The sequence below is a fragment of the Sturnira hondurensis genome, unplaced genomic scaffold (assembly GCF_014824575.4).
Source record: "Sturnira hondurensis isolate 20B ecotype Veracruz unplaced genomic scaffold, ASM1482457v3 Scaffold0000780, whole genome shotgun sequence".
In the NCBI taxonomy this organism is placed as follows: domain Eukaryota; kingdom Metazoa; phylum Chordata; class Mammalia; order Chiroptera; family Phyllostomidae; genus Sturnira; species Sturnira hondurensis.
This window is the reverse complement of record NW_028073411.1, coordinates 20,502,371-20,519,654: the sequence shown is the minus strand read 5'-3', so window position 1 is coordinate 20,519,654 and position 17,284 is coordinate 20,502,371. Positions and strand designations below refer to the sequence as shown.

At 42.1% G+C, this 17,284-nt stretch overlaps 1 long non-coding RNA gene across 1 annotated transcript; it reads right to left on the bottom strand.

The window, feature by feature from the left end:
• Positions 1–7,744: 7,744 nt before the first annotated feature.
• LOC118989876 (uncharacterized) lies at positions 7,745–12,468 on the bottom strand. The gene is made up of 3 exons (XR_005067116.1): positions 12,402–12,468; positions 9,815–9,817; positions 7,745–7,772 (listed from the first exon to the last, which is right to left on the bottom strand). It is a non-coding gene; the product is annotated as an uncharacterized LOC118989876 (long non-coding RNA).
• Positions 12,469–17,284: the final 4,816 nt, after the last annotated feature.

Below are 17,284 nucleotides of genomic sequence, written 5' to 3'. Positions count from 1 at the left end.
CTGGCTCTCATTGTAAATAATCTAGAAATCAGTTGTAAAGGTCACCAGAAAATTCTCACATTTAGAAGTTATGAAATTCACTTCTAACTAATCCTCCAAATCAATCACAATTGGAGCTAAAAAAAATCATTTCAACTGAATATTAAAATACTTAAAAAACCTATGAGAAATGTAGAAATCAATCTTCACATTAGGAGAAAACAGTTACAAATTCACACATTTTTCACCCATACTACAAACCCAGAAAAATAAATTAAACCCTGGAAAGTAGAAGAATATAGAAGGAGGCAAGGACAGATGTCTGGAAGGGTATATACTTAAAACAACAGCAGCTATTATGTGTTTGGGTGAGATTTTGAATTCATTTTTATCTTTCTGTATAATTCAAGTAAGCTGCCACAAAAATAAAAAAGCATTCGCAGTTTGGGTAATAAAACAGTACAAGAGGAAAACTTGGCATAATTTAAGAATAAATAGACTGCTGTGGTAACAACACCACAGGCCTTTTCTCTGCTCTCCCAGCCCAGTCTCCTCCCTCAGAGGGGCCCCTTTTCCAAAATGCGCTTCTTTGTGTGCAAATGCAGCCCAGCAGAGAGGAAATGCCAGGCCCAGACCTGAAAGAGCAGAGCAGTGCTGGGTGGCACAGCCTGAGGGGGAACTTGCCCTGCGGCTGCCTCACTTCAGAGCCCCCTCACAGCCAAGACTCTTCACAATTGAGCAGCAGCAGCAGCACTGGGCTGACCCACACAGGTGCTGCTTCATGATTCACCTGGAACAACACTGAGCTTCCTAACAGCCATGCTGCACTCACACCCATTAGTACCAAAACACAGCTATTTGCACTAAGTAGAGTTTCCTTCTTCCCCACACCCCAACTCTGGAACTCCTCCTGGCATTGACTTGGACCCAATGACCATCAGTTCACAGACACCAGATGCCACAGACAGACTCAGGACCAGACACAGGCCCTAGACTCCACAACTTGGGCCCCAGAGCAGATCCAGAACCAAAAGATGGACCCCAGACCCAGCCCCAACCCCAAAACTCTCCCCACAACCCAGGTGAGATCACTGACCCTGAATGCCAGACCCCAGACGCCAGAGACTGATGGCAAAGGCTGGACACAGATTCCAAACATCAGAGATATGAGCCAGAGCTGCACATGGACCCTCCACACACCCACCCAGGACATGAAGCTGCACCTGAAGAGACTCCAGATCCCAGACACACAGACACAGATTGAACCCCAGACCACAGACCCAGGAGACAGAAGCCAGATCTGGAACCAGGACCCCACAGCCAGACTCCACAGCTGCAGCTGGACAATGGAGCCCAGTTGCCACATGCAGGAGTGGAACAGAGTCCTCAGGATGCAAACAGAGCCAGGAGCTGATAAAGTCTGAGCAGCTGGCCTCAGAATTAGTTTCTCATGCCAATGCAAATATACAGGGAAGAAAATAACTCCCGACACTACTAAATTATACCAAGCCCTGCAGAAATAGACCAAAAAGGCTGACAGGGCAAAAAATAATAATGATGCTTACTCTTGCCGGGAGAAGTCCATGATCTCTCAGAGGCTGCACTTTCCAGAAGTTAGTGTCCTGGCCATGAGTGTCACATGGTCAGCTCGCAAAACCAATCACATGAATAAAAAATTATTTTTGTCATATCTTCTAAGTTCTAACAGCTGGAATAACAATCAAATTCGCATAATCTGATTAATGGGAGGTTTCAAACGTCTAATATATGGGCAAGGGAAAATTATATTAAAATGAATATCAAACATAATGAGGTAATATTGAGCATATGGGATATTTTGGAAAATAGAAGAACAGAGCCTTAGATTCCAAAGGTCAAGTGGGGGACATGCAGGTTATTTAGAAAAAACGGCTCAAGGGATTGAGCACGGAGTATCGCAGTCCGATTCCCATTCAGGGCACATGCCTGGGTTGCAGGCCAGTTCCCCGCAGGGGACCCACGAGAGGCAACCATACATTATTTCTCTCCTTCTCTCCTTCCCTTCCTCTCTAAAGATAAATAAATTTTTTTAAAAAAATATTTAATATTATTTATTTATTTATCTTTAGAGGGGAAGGGAAGGAGAGAGGGAGAGAAATATCAATGTATGGTTGCCTCTTGTGTGTCCCCTGCCGGGAACTGGCCTGCAACCCAGGCATGTGCCCTGACTGGGAATTGAACCGCGATTGTGTGGTTTGCAGGCCCGCACTCAATCCACTGAGCTACACCAGCCAGGGCTTAAAAATTTTTTTTAAAAAGAAAAGAAAAAATGGCAGCATACCTGCCAGGTCAATTTCTGTTGGGCAACTCCCACAACTTTAAGACACAAGGAGTACAGGAAGACAGTCAACAAGCTCCTGCTAGGAGTCTTACTGTCTGAAGCTAAGGTGATTGTGCTGAAGCTCTCTTCCTAAACCAAGCTGTGGCAACTAAACCTCTTAGGAAGAAATGAGATGACAATCGTAAGGAATTTCTCAGTCTTCCCTTTCTGAACAGCCAGTTTAACATCAACGTGCCAAGTGCAAAATGCTGGCCCTCTCATGACCGCCCCTGATACTTTACATAGAAGTTTTATATCCACAAGCTACACTAGTACATTGTTCCACATTTCACTGACATGACCATTCAGTTTTGAGAATCAGTTACTTTACTTAAGTTGCTTATGTGGTGGGGAAACAGCCTTTCCTGGAACCTCAGGAATCTTTGGGCTGCTCTGATAATCCAACAGGTAAGACACAGATTAGCAAATGAAAATAGCCAAATGTCAGACATACACAGCCAGGACCACCTCACTCACAGGAGAGAGTCAGAAACCCCTCACACAGAAGAGCATAAATGAGGCAGCAGTGATGTGAGGGGGTGTGGTCATTTTCTATGATAAAGATATCTCCTTAGATCTGTGGGAAAAATATTTGACATGTAATAAAAGGGGTTGGAACAACTGAATGGGGAAAGTGTTGGGCCCCCTACATTACATCCTCCACCAAAATCAATTCTTTCATTGATTTCAATAGCCACTCATAACTAACAGAAAACACTAGAGCTTTCTAAAACTTACCAAGAGATCTAAAGTTAAGGAATTGGAAAAATATACTATACGAACATGAACCAAATGAAAACTATATAACATACGGTAGACTTGAAGACAAAAAGTGAACCACTACTACAAATAAAGATGAGTACTTGAGATCAGTAAGTTCAATGTACCAGTTAGTTCCAAATTTTTATTCACTCAATAACATAAACTCAAAATTATATGCATGGAAAAATACACAAATTAACAATCATAATAGGGGATTTAACCAACCTCTATCATTCAGGTTCTATTTCAGAACCAATAAAACCCACAAAAATAGTAAAAATATTTTTAAAATAACATGAGAAAAAATGACATTCAATGTGCATAAGTACTTCACTACAACCCAAAACTGCAAATTACAGGTGCTTTCCAAGCTCCCTGGGTTTTTCTAAAAGCTGACCATATTGTGATATAAAGCAAGTTTCAACAAACTTTAAAAGACTGAAATGTATATACATTTACATATATTTATATATTTTATATATTTACTTATTTATATGTGTGTAATGTGTATGTAATATATATACACATGTGTGTATATATAAACATGTATATATTTGTTGCTCTCACTGCCATTAATGAAGAAATCAGTAACAACACATACTAGTAAGTACTTCTATTTACAAATTATGAAATACACTTCTAAATAACCATCCAAAATGAATCACAATTGGATTTAGAAAATAATTTGCATAGAATGATAAGTAAAAACACTTCTTACCAAGGACAGATCACTCAGGTTCCAAAGATGATCACAGCTTCAAGCTCAGTGGTTTTCAACCTCAGGTTGACTTTTCCCCCAGGGGCACATTTAGCACATTGTATGGAGACCTTTCAGATTGTCCTTGGGGTGCGGTTAAGGTGGGAGTTACTGGCATGCACTGAACAGAGGTGAGGACTGCTAATAAGCACCTGCCTTGTGGAGAAAAATCCCCCAGGAGAAAATATCATCCACAGCAATGAGAAACCCTACTCTCTATGGAGCAGGATGGAGGGTCCATTACAATACAAACAGCATGTGACTTTGCACCCTGCATCTGAAATCATGCCTCTCTCTGGACAGGCAGCCTGGAGGCTGAGAGCTAAAGAACAACAGAAAATAAAATAAAATGTCAGTCATCTTGCAAAAACAGGGAAGGAATGTCCTTGGCTAAGAAGACACCCACGAAAGCTCAGAAACCAAGGAAAATCTGACACTTTAAGAGACTGAACCACAGTGTGATAAACCAGCACTGAGGGTCACTGTCCCTTTTAACTGCCCAGAAATCACTCTACAGTTGTTTCTTAAAATTAATTAGAATCTACAATCTTACTCTTTTAGATTCCAGAACTCACCATCAGATGTTCTCCTTTTCGAAAATGCGGACATTGCCATATCGTGAGTTCCTCAGATAACCTCTAAGGGGCACATCTTTACTCACAGAGTACTTCTGATTTCTAGAACACCATTGCTCTGGGTCCTGAACTCATTTACAATGCTAAGAATCATGTTACTGTTTTATTTAACTATTAATGAACTTATAACTAACACATTTTAACTCTTCATATCTTCATGTTTTATTCCAAGCTCTATTTTTCATGCTTTATACAGCTAAACTAATGTAATTTTATTATTATACGATATCTTATTTACCTTGACAAATCATGAATATCAATGTAAAGGTATCATAAATAATACAACTTAGTAAATTGTGTGGTAAATGACATGCACAAGTAAGTATCTTTTATATATACAAAGAATAATTTAAAGATATAATCAAAGAACCAATGGTGAACCCCCAAATCCGGTGTCTGGTCCAGATGATGTGCTCATAAAAAGCTGTTCCAGGGAACTGATCACTGACATTGGGACCTGAGATTTGTACCTTGAAACAGGGTTTTTAAAAAATCAAAACTCACTGATATTCCACTATGATCAACCACTTTTCCTGGGGACGGGTACTAAGATGTTATTCCCCAAAATTCCCACAAGATGGCAGCACTTGGAACATGTATTAGTGGCTTGGCCAAACACTTCCTTTCATTTGTATGTATAAAATGATAGTGGGGTTTTTTTAACCTCTTGGATTAAAATTTATTTTAAATAGATGTTACTTTCTCATTGTTTAAGGAAGCTGCAACAAACAAAGCACATTACAAATGTGCTTGTCACACTTGGATCTTCTAAAAACCTGACTCTATTACACTATAAAGCTAGTTCCAACAAATGGCATATAAAACACATTTATTGCCTCCTTTGCCCTAATCTGGGAGCCAGTCACAAGGCAACTGGGCAGTCCTTACATTTAGACATTTTAAATACACTTCTAAATACCATTGCATTCAACAGTCATTGACATTCCACCAGCACCAACCACTTTTCTGGTTGACCAGCACTAAAGTGTGATTTCCAAAATGAACAAGAGATGGCAGAAGACAGCCAAGCTTGGAACTGGTTTGTTTTTGTTTGTTTTCATTGACCATATTGTACTATGGAGCAAGTTTTTTTTCTTTAAATCAAATTCTTTGAGGTTCTGGCCAAGATGGAGGCAGAGCTAGAAAATCTTCACTTCCTCGCACAACCAAAGGGAGGATAACAACCAATCTACAATCAATAAACAACCAGAACTGCCAGAAAATCAAACTGCGTGGCACGCTGACAACCAAAGAATTAAGGAAACAGTCAACCAGACCAACCTGACTGGTGCGCCAAAACAAAGAAATATGGCCCAAATGAAAGAACAGAGCAAAACTCCAGGAAAGGAGCTAAGTGATGAGAAAGCCAACTCATCTGTGGGACAGTTCAAAGCCTTGGTAATCAAAATGCTCACAGAACTGACTGAGCTAGGTCAAAAAATGAAAGAACAAATGAAGACTACCCAAACTGAAATAAAGCAAGATATTCAGGAAACCAACAGTGAGAAAAAGGAAATCAGGACTCAGCTCAATTATTTGGAACAAAAGGAAGAAATAAACATCCAACCACAACACAATGAAGAAACAAGAATTCAAAAAAAAATGAGGAGAAGCTTAGGAACCTCTGGGACAACTTCAAATGTTCCAATACCCAAATTATAGGGGTGCCACAAGGAGAAGAACAAGAGCAAGAAAATTGAAAACTTATTTCAACAAAAAATGAAGGACAACTTCCCAATCTGGTAAAGCAAATAGACTTCTAAGAAGTCTGGGCTTCCAGGAAGCCCAGAGACTCCCAAAGAAGAACCCACCAAGGCACATCATCCTTAAGTTACCCAAGATTAATGATAAAGAGAGAACCTTAAAAGCAGCAAGAGGAAAGGTGAGAGTTACCTACAAAGAAATTCCCATAAGGCTATCAGCTGATTTCTCAAAAGAAACCTTGCAGGCAGGAAGGGGCTAGGAAGACCTATTCCAAGTCATGAAAGGCAAGGACCCACATCCAAGGTGACTCTATCCAGCAAAGCTATCATTCAGAATGGAAGGGCAGGTAAAGTACTTCCCAAATAAGGCCAAGTAAAAAAAGTTCATCATCACTAAGCTCTTATTATATAAAATCTTAAAGGGATTTCTCTAAGAAATTAAAGAAGATCAAACACTATGAACTGTAAAATGACAACAAACTCACAACTATTGACAAATGAACCAAAAAGAAAAGAAGAACAAAACCAAAAAGAAAACAAAAACTAAGCCAACAATAGAACAGGAACAGAATCAGAGAAATGGACATCACATTTCTCCATTGAATGGAGGGATTTCAGTGAGGGGGGAGGGAGGAATAGGGGGGAAAGGTAGAGGGAAGAAAAAGCTTAACTGGTAGGCCTAAAATAGATGGAGAGAGAGATAAAAATGGGATAGGAAACAGGGAACTCAAAGAACTTATATGTACAACCCACAGACATGAACTAAGAGGGGAAGCTGGAGGGCTGGGGTGCAGGGCAGAGAGGGGATCAAGGGGGGAAATTGAGAAAATTGTAATAGCATAATCAATAAAAACCTTTAAAAATAAATAAAAATCAATAAAAATAACAAAATAACTAAACATGACTGACAGTAAAGATGTTCCGTACCAAACCTTGAGAAAGAAATCTTCACCCTTGAATGCACAGCTTAGGAACACAAACTGGAAAATGCACAAGTTTTGCATCCATACGAGGAACTTAAAATAATAAGTGAGGTCCAGGCAAACTGGAGGAAAAGAGCCCATAGACATGTCCTGAGGGGCACGGACATGAAGTGAGAGTGCTTGTATTTTACTTTACTTTTTTTACCTCTTGATGGAGAATTTCTAACAAATTTGACCTCCGTATTACTTAAGGAAGCTACAAGAGAAAAAACAAATTACAAACGACTTTCAAGCAAACTTGGCACTTGTAAAAACCTGCCTCTATATGCTACAAAGCCAGTTCCAAACAACATCACATAAAACTCGCTTATGGCTCCCTTGCTCGATATCTGGAGACCAGTCACAAAGTAACTGCACAGTCCTGACATTTGGAGGTCTTCGATCTGTGCTTCTAAATTGCACTGCTATGAAAAGTCAATGATATTCCCCCTGGAATCAACCACTTTTCCTGCACTAAGGAAACCACTTGACCTGCACTAAGGCGTCATCCCCAAAACGGCCACGAGGTGACAGCAGAGACCAACAGAGGCGATGCGTATCCCACTAATGACTTGGCTGAAAGGTTCCTTCACTTTTTATTGTAAGATGCAATGACTGGCACACTTTTAATTTCCCCTCCCAAAATGTGACTGTACAACGTCATAGCCACTCAGTTGCACTGCCCTCTGCCACCTTTCGGGCAACTTCCCATTCCATCGTCCCACAGCACGGTTACCTTTAGGAGCACAGAGCCCTTCCAGGTGCCTTCAACAGTCTTCCAGGAAACAGAAATGTCTCTCCACTAAGAGAAATTCGGAATACCGAATTAAACGGGCATGTGAAGGTGCAAAGTCTGGTGAGTACTACGCATGAATCACGACTGCGCGGCCGGGCTGAAGCCCCTTTTCCCTGGTCACCAAAGAGAAACGTGCGCTCCCACCTCATCCTGAACCTTTCCCGTCTACGGCTTCGACTCTTTCCCACAGGCAGTGCTTGCAGTTGGTCTGATGGGGCAGCACGTGTTGCGAATTTCCCCAAGGAGCTCCCCCTACAGGACGCCCTCTGGTATCATCACAGAGGCAACATCACCTCCTTTGAAGACCGCCCTGTGTGGGGGGATGCTGGTGGTGGTTCTTTCATTTGCCCACAATCTCTCCCGTTCCACATTATTCTCCAGTTTCAACAATTCATACCCCCCTCACAATTTGCTTGCAAGCAGAACGATTTCCTTAAGTTTCCGTAGAGAACCGCAAGTACAAATGAGGTCAAGAAAGTTACGCGCCCCTCCCCCATCCCGATTAACTTCTGTGGAACCCAATGATTTGGAATGCTCAATTTGGATACTTTAAATATGTACCCTGTCTCCCACATGGCATAACATGGTCTGTCCTCAGTTAACATCTGGACTCGATGGCTCTGAACTGCAAACAGTCTGCCAGACCTGAGGGGCAACTTTCTGTGACAAATCTTGGGCATCAAACTTCACAAACCACTTCTGACACATTTCATCACCTACAGAGCCTTCTCCACACAAACTACCAATCTTGATTTTGGCGTTCCAGTTGTGTTTTCACCTTTCTTCAAATGAAAATGTCCCAAAAGCGTTCCTTATGTTCATCCATCTTCAGTATGAAAATGGGCACAAAAATCACACTGGTTTTGAGGAGTTTTTTCTTTAAGTGCATGTTGGTATGACATCTGTCACAACACAGTCTAACCCAACACTGTCAAATGAAGTTCGACAAGTTCATGAACCAGAGTCACAGGATGGGGTGGGGCAGTGAGAGTGGTGGAGGCTGAACTGACTTTTGGGCCAACCAGGTATAAACGAAGCTTTAACCAGAATCGTGCCATTGAAAGCATTTACAGTCTGTTTTTTGCTGTCACAAAACTTAAGGTAGAATTCACTGAAAATGGGTGACTGGAAAGTTCTGCTTGGTACTTCTGAAATAGACTCCTACAGACCTTCCAAAATGAACCACCATGTGAGTTACAAAATAATTTGAACTGAATGATGCTAAAGATACTACACAGTGAAACTTAAGAACAGAATCTGCACCTTTGAACACACGGGTTAGTCACAAAACCTCCAATTGTACAAGAATTGCACCCATTTTAGGAACTGAAAACAGTATATGGAGCCAAGACACACTAGAAAGAACATGTGTCTAGATGTGTCCAGAAAGGCATGCACATGAAATGATAGTGATGTTATTTTATTTTATTCTGTTTTATTTTATTCTATTTTATTGTATTGTATTCAATTTCTGGATGGAGGATTTCAATAAATTTTATTCTCCTCTTATTTAAGAAAGCTGCAACAGACAAAGCAAATTAACCTGCACACCACTCATGAGGTAACTGTACCGTGCTGACATTTAGACGCTTTGGAATGCACTTGTAAATACCACTACCGTCAAAAGCCATTGACAGATATTCCACTACAATTAAACACCTTTACTGCTGACCTGAACTAAGGTGTCATTCCCCAAAATAGCCACAAGATGACAGCAGAGACTGACACTTGGAACTTAGGTCCCACAAATGGCATGGCTGAAAGGTTCCTTCACTTTTTACTGTGAGATGCAATGACAGGCACACTTTTCATTTTCCCTCAAAGTCGGTGACTACACAAGGTCGTCACCATTTTGTTCCACTGCCTTCTGCCACCTTTCAGGTAATTTCACCATTCCATGGTCCCACGACTTTCTTATCTTTTGGAGTAGAGAGCTCTTCCAGGTGGCTTCTGCAATCTTCCAGGAAATGCAAATTTCTCTCCACTAAGAGAAATTCAGACAGACCAAAGTAATTGGCCATGCGAAGGTGCAAGGTCTGGTGAGCCCTGTGGGTGAATCAGGACTGCGCAGCCAGGCTGCAGCCTTTTTTCACTGGTCACCAAAGAGAAACATGCATTCTCACCTTATCATGAAGCTTACAAATGTCTTCTGCTGATAAATTCCAGACTCTTTCTCTCAGGTGGTACTTTCAGTTGGTCTTACAGGGAGCAGTGCTTGTTGCAAGCCACCTGCTGGCTTTCTACAAGGAACTCCTTCTGCAGGACCCCCTCCAGAACCACCACAAGGGCAACATCACCTCTCTCAGATGAAGACCACCCTTTGGGCGGGCCTGATGTTGGTTCCTTTGCTGACCCTCAGTCTCTCCCATCCCACATTATTCTAACACATAAACCATTCATCATCCCTCACAATTTATTCAGGAAACAAAATGTTTTTCTTATGTTTCTGTAGAGAACCACGGGAGGATATGTGTTCAAGATAATTCCCCTTCTTGTACTCGCCTAACTTCTGTGGAACCCAAACATCAGGGCGACTAACCTAACTGTGCTGGTGCTAATTATTTTCAATGCTTGGTTAGGATACTTAGAGTATGTTGCCTGTCTCCAGTGAAACATACCATGGTCTGTCTTCAGTAAATATCTGCCCTGGATGGCTCTCCACTGCAACTGGTCTGTCGGACCTGTGGGGCAACTGTACGCCAGAAATCTCCGGAACAAAACTTGAAAATACACTTGTGACACATTCCATCACTCACAGGAATGTCTCCAAACACACCCCCAAAAATCTTTCTTTGCCTTACACTTGCTCTTGTACCTTTTTTGAAATGACAAAGTCTAAGGGGCTGAAAACATTGCTTATGTTCTTCCATCTTCAGTGTGAAAATGGCCACACACACATTCTCCAGTTGTGATGAGATTTCTTTAATGCAAGCTGGTATGACAGCTGTCACAATGGATTCTAACAAAATGGTTTAGAATGATGTAAAGGCAAGTATGTGAGACCAGAGCCAGGTGATGGGGTGGGGTATGGTGGTGGGAGAGGGTGGGGGGCTGACCTGACATTTTTACCAGCCCCATTTAAAGCAAGGTTCAACCAGCATCACAGCCTCAAAATCCTGTACAAAATGTTTTTGCCCTCATAGCACTGAAGCAGCATTCACTGAGAATAGATGACCAGAAAGTTCTGGGGGCTTTTTGTTTTCATTTTTTTAATATTTATTTATTTATTTATCTTTTTAGAGGGGAAGGGAAGAAGAGAGGGAGAGAAATATCAATGTATGGTTGCCTCTGGTGTGTCCCCCGCCGGAAATGGGCCTGCAGCTCAGGCGTGTGCCCTGACTAGGAATCGAACTGCGATCTTCTGGTTCGCAGGCCCGCGCTCAATCCACTGAGCCACACCAGCCAGGGCCAAAGTTCTGTTGTTTGGGAATTCTGAAATACATTTCTACAGAATTGTTGAAATAAACTGCCATTGGAGTTACAAAATAAATGGACCTGAGTGGTGGTAAAGATGTTCCATAACAAAACTTGAGAAATAAATCTTCTCAATCTTCTCACCCTTGAATACACAGCTTAGAAACAGAAGCTGGAAATACACATGTTTTGCACCCGTACCAGGAACCTAAAATAGTAGATGAAGTGCAGGGAAAGGGAAGAAACCAGCCCACAGATATCTCTCAAAGGGTACATACATACAACAATGGCGCTGGTATTTTACTTTGCTTTTTTAGAACTCTTGTAGCAGCAGCATCTATAAATTTTACCTCCACCTTGTTGTAGGAAGCTACAACAGACAAAGCAAATTATAAGCAACTTTCAAGCACACTTGGCACTTGTAAATACCTGCCTGTATTATGCTACAAAGCCACTTCCAAGAAATGTCCCATAAAACACTTATTCCACCCTGACTGGTGTAGCTCAGGGCATTGAGCGCAAGCCTGCGAACCACACGATCATGGTTCGATTCCCAGTCAGGGCACATGCCTGGGTTGCAGGCCAGTTCCCAGCAGGGGATTCACAAGAGGGAACCATACATTGATATTTCTCTTCTTCCTTTCCCCTCTAAAAATAAATAAATAAATAAATAAATAAATAAAATTTTAAAAAAAGAAAAAACACTTATTCCTCCATTAGCATTACTGTGGAGACTAGTCACAAGGTAACTGTATAGTCCTGACATTTAGATGTTTTCCAATGCACTTGTAAATACCACTACCACCAAAAGTCACTGATATTTCACTGGAATCAACCACTTTTCCTGCTGACCGAAACTAACATATCATTCCCCAATCCGGACATAAGATGGAAGCAAAGACTGCCACTTGGAACACACACTGTACTATGGGCTTGGCTGCAAGGTTCCTTTACGTTTTCCAGTAAGATGTAATGACAGGCACACTTTGTCTTTGTCCTCAACAATGTGAGTGGTCTGCGGTTTCATCATTTACTTCCATTGTCCTCTGCTATCATTTGGCCCATTTCACCATTCCATCTGCCCACAACATTGTTATCTTTCTGAGCACAGAACTCTTCCAGGTGCCTTTTCCAGTCTTCCACGGACCGGAAATCCACTAAGAGAATTTAGGAAAGGCTGCTGAAATACCTGGCAGTCTGAGGATACAACGTCTTATATGTACTGTGGATGTATCAGGACTGCCCCGCCAGGCTGGAACCCTCTTCCCCTGGTCACCAAAGAGAAACGTGTTCTCTCGCCTTTTCCTGATGAATGATTGATTACACGTCTTCTGCTGACAAATGTAATGACAGTGAATGTCTCCTGATGGGAGAGACTGAGGACTCTTTCCCTGGGGCAGTGAGATCCACTGGTCCAATGGGGAGCAGCACTTTGGAAGCAACCACCTGATACATGGCAAGGAGCTCCTGGAACAGGACTCCCTAGTGATCCCACCATGTCCACATTATCACCTTCTTTGGGTGCAGACCACACGTCAGAGTGGTTGCTGGCCCCGATGAAGGGCACTCCCTTCGTGTTCCCACCATCTCTCCTGTTCCACATTAGTGTCAAACATCAATGACTCATCCCCCTGTCCACAGTGACTTGGAAACATAACATTTTTCTCACATCTGAGTAGACAATTTGATGTGGCAATGTGGTCAGGCAGGGATCCTCCCTCTCCCCCCTTAACTTCTGTGAACCCAAACATCCAAACAATTACTGTAACCATACTGGTGGAAACAATTTTTGATGCTTGCTTAGGGGTTTTTGAGTATGTCACCTGTCTCCCTCGTGGCATAATGTGGTCTCTCCTTGATAAACATCTGGACTGGATGGGTATCAACTGTGACTGGTCCATCCAACATGTGCGGGGAACCCTCACACCAAAATCTCCAACGAGAAACTTCACAAACCACTTCTGACACGTTCAAGCCATCATACCACCTTCTCCTACATGGCACAAATCTGGTATTGTATTGAACTGGCATTTAACCCTCTTGATATGCCACAGTGTAATATACTGAAAATATTACTCCTATTCATCCATCTTCAATATGAAAATGGCCACACACCCAACACTTCTGATGAGTTTTTTTAATGCATGCCGATAGGACATCTGTCATGATACAGTGTAACCAAAGGGTTTCAAATAAAGTTAAAGACAAATACGTGAACCAGACTCCACATGGTGGGAGAGTGAAGGTGGGGTGGTGAGGGACCAAACTGACTTTTTGGCCAACCTGGTGTTAAAGCAGGCTTCAACCAGCATTGCAGCATTGAAATCATACACAGTGTGTTTTTTGCTCTCATAGCACTGAAGCTAGAATTCACTGAAAGTGGGTGACCAGAAAGTTCTGTTGTTTGGTGTTCATGAAACAGACACCTAAATAATCTCCAAAGTGAACCACCCTTTGAGATACCACATAACTTTAACTGAAATATGCTTAACACACTGCATGCCGAAACTTAAAAAAGAAATTTTCACCCAGAAGTACGCAAGTTAGAAACATAAACTGGAAATGTACCAGTTTTTGTACCCATATGAGGAAACTAAAATAGTAAAAGACATTCAGACCAAAAAAAAGAAAGAAAGAAAAAGAGCCCCAAGGCATGTCCCTAAAGCCACATGCACAAAACGGTGACACTTTCATTTTCTTTATGTATTTTATTTTATATTTCACACCATGGTAGAGAATACTGAATAAACTTTACTTTTATCACTGTTTAAGGAAGCTGGAACAGACAAATCAAACTACAAAACATTTTCAAGCACGCCTGCAACTCGTCAAAGCCTGACTTTATTATGCTACAAAGCCAGTTCCAAGAAACGTCACATAAAATGCACTCATCACTCCCTTTACCCTTAACCTGCAAACCAGTCACAAGGTAATTGGACAGTGCTGATATTTAGACATTTTCTAATGGTTTTGTAAATACCACTGCCATCAAAAGCCATTGATATTCCACTGGAATCAACCACTTTTCCTGCTGACCTGAATTGAGGTGTCGTTCTCATAAATGACCAGTAGATGACAGCAGAGCCCGACAGTTGGAAACACACTGTTACTATTGGCTTCACACAAAGGTTCCTCTGCTTTTTATGGGTACAATGAACATAAAATAGTAAAGTCAATCTAGGCAAAGCTGATGAAACGAGGCTATAAACATTTCTGTACAGGCACATACATAAAATGAGGGTGCTTGTGTTTTACTTTCCCTTCCTTTCCTTTAACTCTTGGTGGAGAATTTCAAACAAATTTTACGTCTGCGTTATTTAAGAAAGCTGCAACCCAGCAAATTACAATTTTCAAGCACACCTGGAAATTGTAGAAACCCGACTCTATCACACTACACAACCAAATCCAAGAAATGTCACATAAAACACGCTAATTGCTCTCCTGGCTGTTAATCTGGAAACCAGTGACAAGGTAGATGGAAGGCCCTGATATATAGACGTTTTCAAATGCACTTGTAAAATCCCCTGCCATCAAGCCCTAGATGGTGCGGCTCAGTGGATTGAGCGCTGGCCTGCAAACCAGAAGGACGCTGGTTCGGTTCCCAGTCAGGACATATGCCTGGGTTATGACCCAGGTCCCCAGTTGGGGTCATGTGATAGACAACTGATCAATGTTTCTCTCTCATACATTGATGTGTCTCTCCCTCTCTTTCTCCCTCCCCTCCTCTCTCTCTAAAAAAACTAAAAAAATAAATAAAATCTATAAAGAGACACTTTTAAAAAAATTTTTTTAAACCTATCATCAAAAGTCATTGATATTCCACTGGAATAACCACCTTTACTGCTGACCTGTACTGAGGTGTCATTCCCCAAAATGGCCAGGAGATGGGAGCAGAGACGGACACTTGAAACACACAACTTGGCAGAAAGGTTAGTTCACTTTTTACCATCAGGTACCATGACAGGCACGCTTTTCATTTTCCCCCAACAACGTGACCTAACAACAACTGGATAACACAGTCACCACTTTGTTCCACTGCCCTCTGCCACTTTTCAGGCAACTTCACCATTCCACCAATCCCACAACATTGTTCTCTTCCAGAGCAGAGAACTCTTCCAGGTGCCTTCTGCAGTCTTCCAGGGAATGGAAATTTCTCTCCATTAAGACAAGTTTGGAAAGACTGAACTAAATGGCCTTGAGTCTTCTGTGTCTTCTGCTGACAAATTCTGAACGCTTTCCCACAGGCAGCTTTCAGTTGCCCCAGGGGGAGGAACCCACTGGGTTTCTGCAAGGAGCGCCCACTGCAGAAATACCCTCGGGAACCCACCACATACACAACATCACCTCCTTTGGATGAAGACCACCCTTTGCAGGGGCTGCTGGTGGTGGTTCCTTTCTTTCCCTCAACTCTCCCATTCCACATTATTCTACCATATCAACAGTTCATCCCCCCTCAAAATTTGTCTTCAAAGCAGAATGTTTTCCTTAGTTTTCAGTGGAGAGCCACTTCTGGAAATGCAGTCAAAAGGAGTCCCCAAGCACCCCACTTAACTGCTTGGAAACCAACAGAAATGCAACTAACATCACCATGCTTGTGCAAATAATTCCTGATACTCAATTTCGATCCTTTGAGTATGTAGCCTGTCTCCTGCATGCCATAACGTGGTCTGTCCTCAATGAACAGCTCCCCTCCGTGGCTCTCCACTGCACCTGGTCTACTGACGTGTGCACCAACTGCACACAAGAAATCTCCAGCATGAAACTTCACAACCACGTGTGACACATTCCATCACTCACAGCAACATCTCTATTCATACACACCACAAACCTTTTGTTGCCTTGCACTTGAGTTTGTACCTTTCTTGAAGTGACAAAGCCAAAGGGGCCAAAGATGTTGCTATGGTCATGTATCTTCAGTGGGAAAAGGGCCACACACACATTCACCACTTGTGATGAGGTTCTTTATCTTCCAAAAACTTTAAGACACAAGAAGTAAGGTAAGAGGGTCAACAAGCTCTTGCTAGGAGTATTACTGTCTGAAGCTGTGCTGAAGCTCTTCCTAAACCCAGTTTGGCAACCAAATCTCTCAGGAATAAGTGAGACGACAATCCTCAGTAATTTCCCAGTCTTCCTTTTCCTAACAGCCAGTTTAAAGTCAACGTGCCAAGTGCAAAATGTTGGCTCTCTCCATTACTGCCCATGAAACTTTACATAGAAGTTCTATATCAGCAAGCTAAATTACTACATTGCTGCATATTCCATTGAGATAGTCATTCAGTTTTGAGAATAAGTTACTTCAGTTAAATTGTTAAATCTTACTTAAGTAAATGGTTATGAACACATAGTCCCCACATCCACCTCCTATAAATATCTGACTGTTTGCTTACGTGGTGGAGAAACAATGCTTCCTCTATCCTCAAGAATCTTTGGGCCGGTCTAATAATGCCACAGGTATGACACAGATTACCAAATGACAACCACTAAATTTGAGAAGTCCATAGGCATGGGAACCTCACTCACATGACAGAGGCAGGAACCCCACATGCAGAAGAGCATCAGGGATAGAATGGAAACGTGGACACACAAAATGTACTGAGGCCATAATGGTGTGAGGTGCCATGGGGCTTCAAAGTGACCTTGCAAAAGGATAGGAGCAGATGCTACGGGGGGGGGGGGGGGGGGAGGTTCTATTCCCAAGATGTCCACAAGGCGGCGACAAAAAGAGCATTTCCCGCTGGCCTCAACTCAGATGCTATTCCAAAAATGCACACTAGATGGCGGTGTGCAGCACAGTGTGAAAAAGGGCCTCATCCCCCAGAGACCAGGGGTCCTGCCAAGTCAGCCATGGGTCTTCTGACTGCTGGGAGAAGTACTATTATCTAAGAGAGGATGGAGCCTCATGGGATGAGCTCTGGGT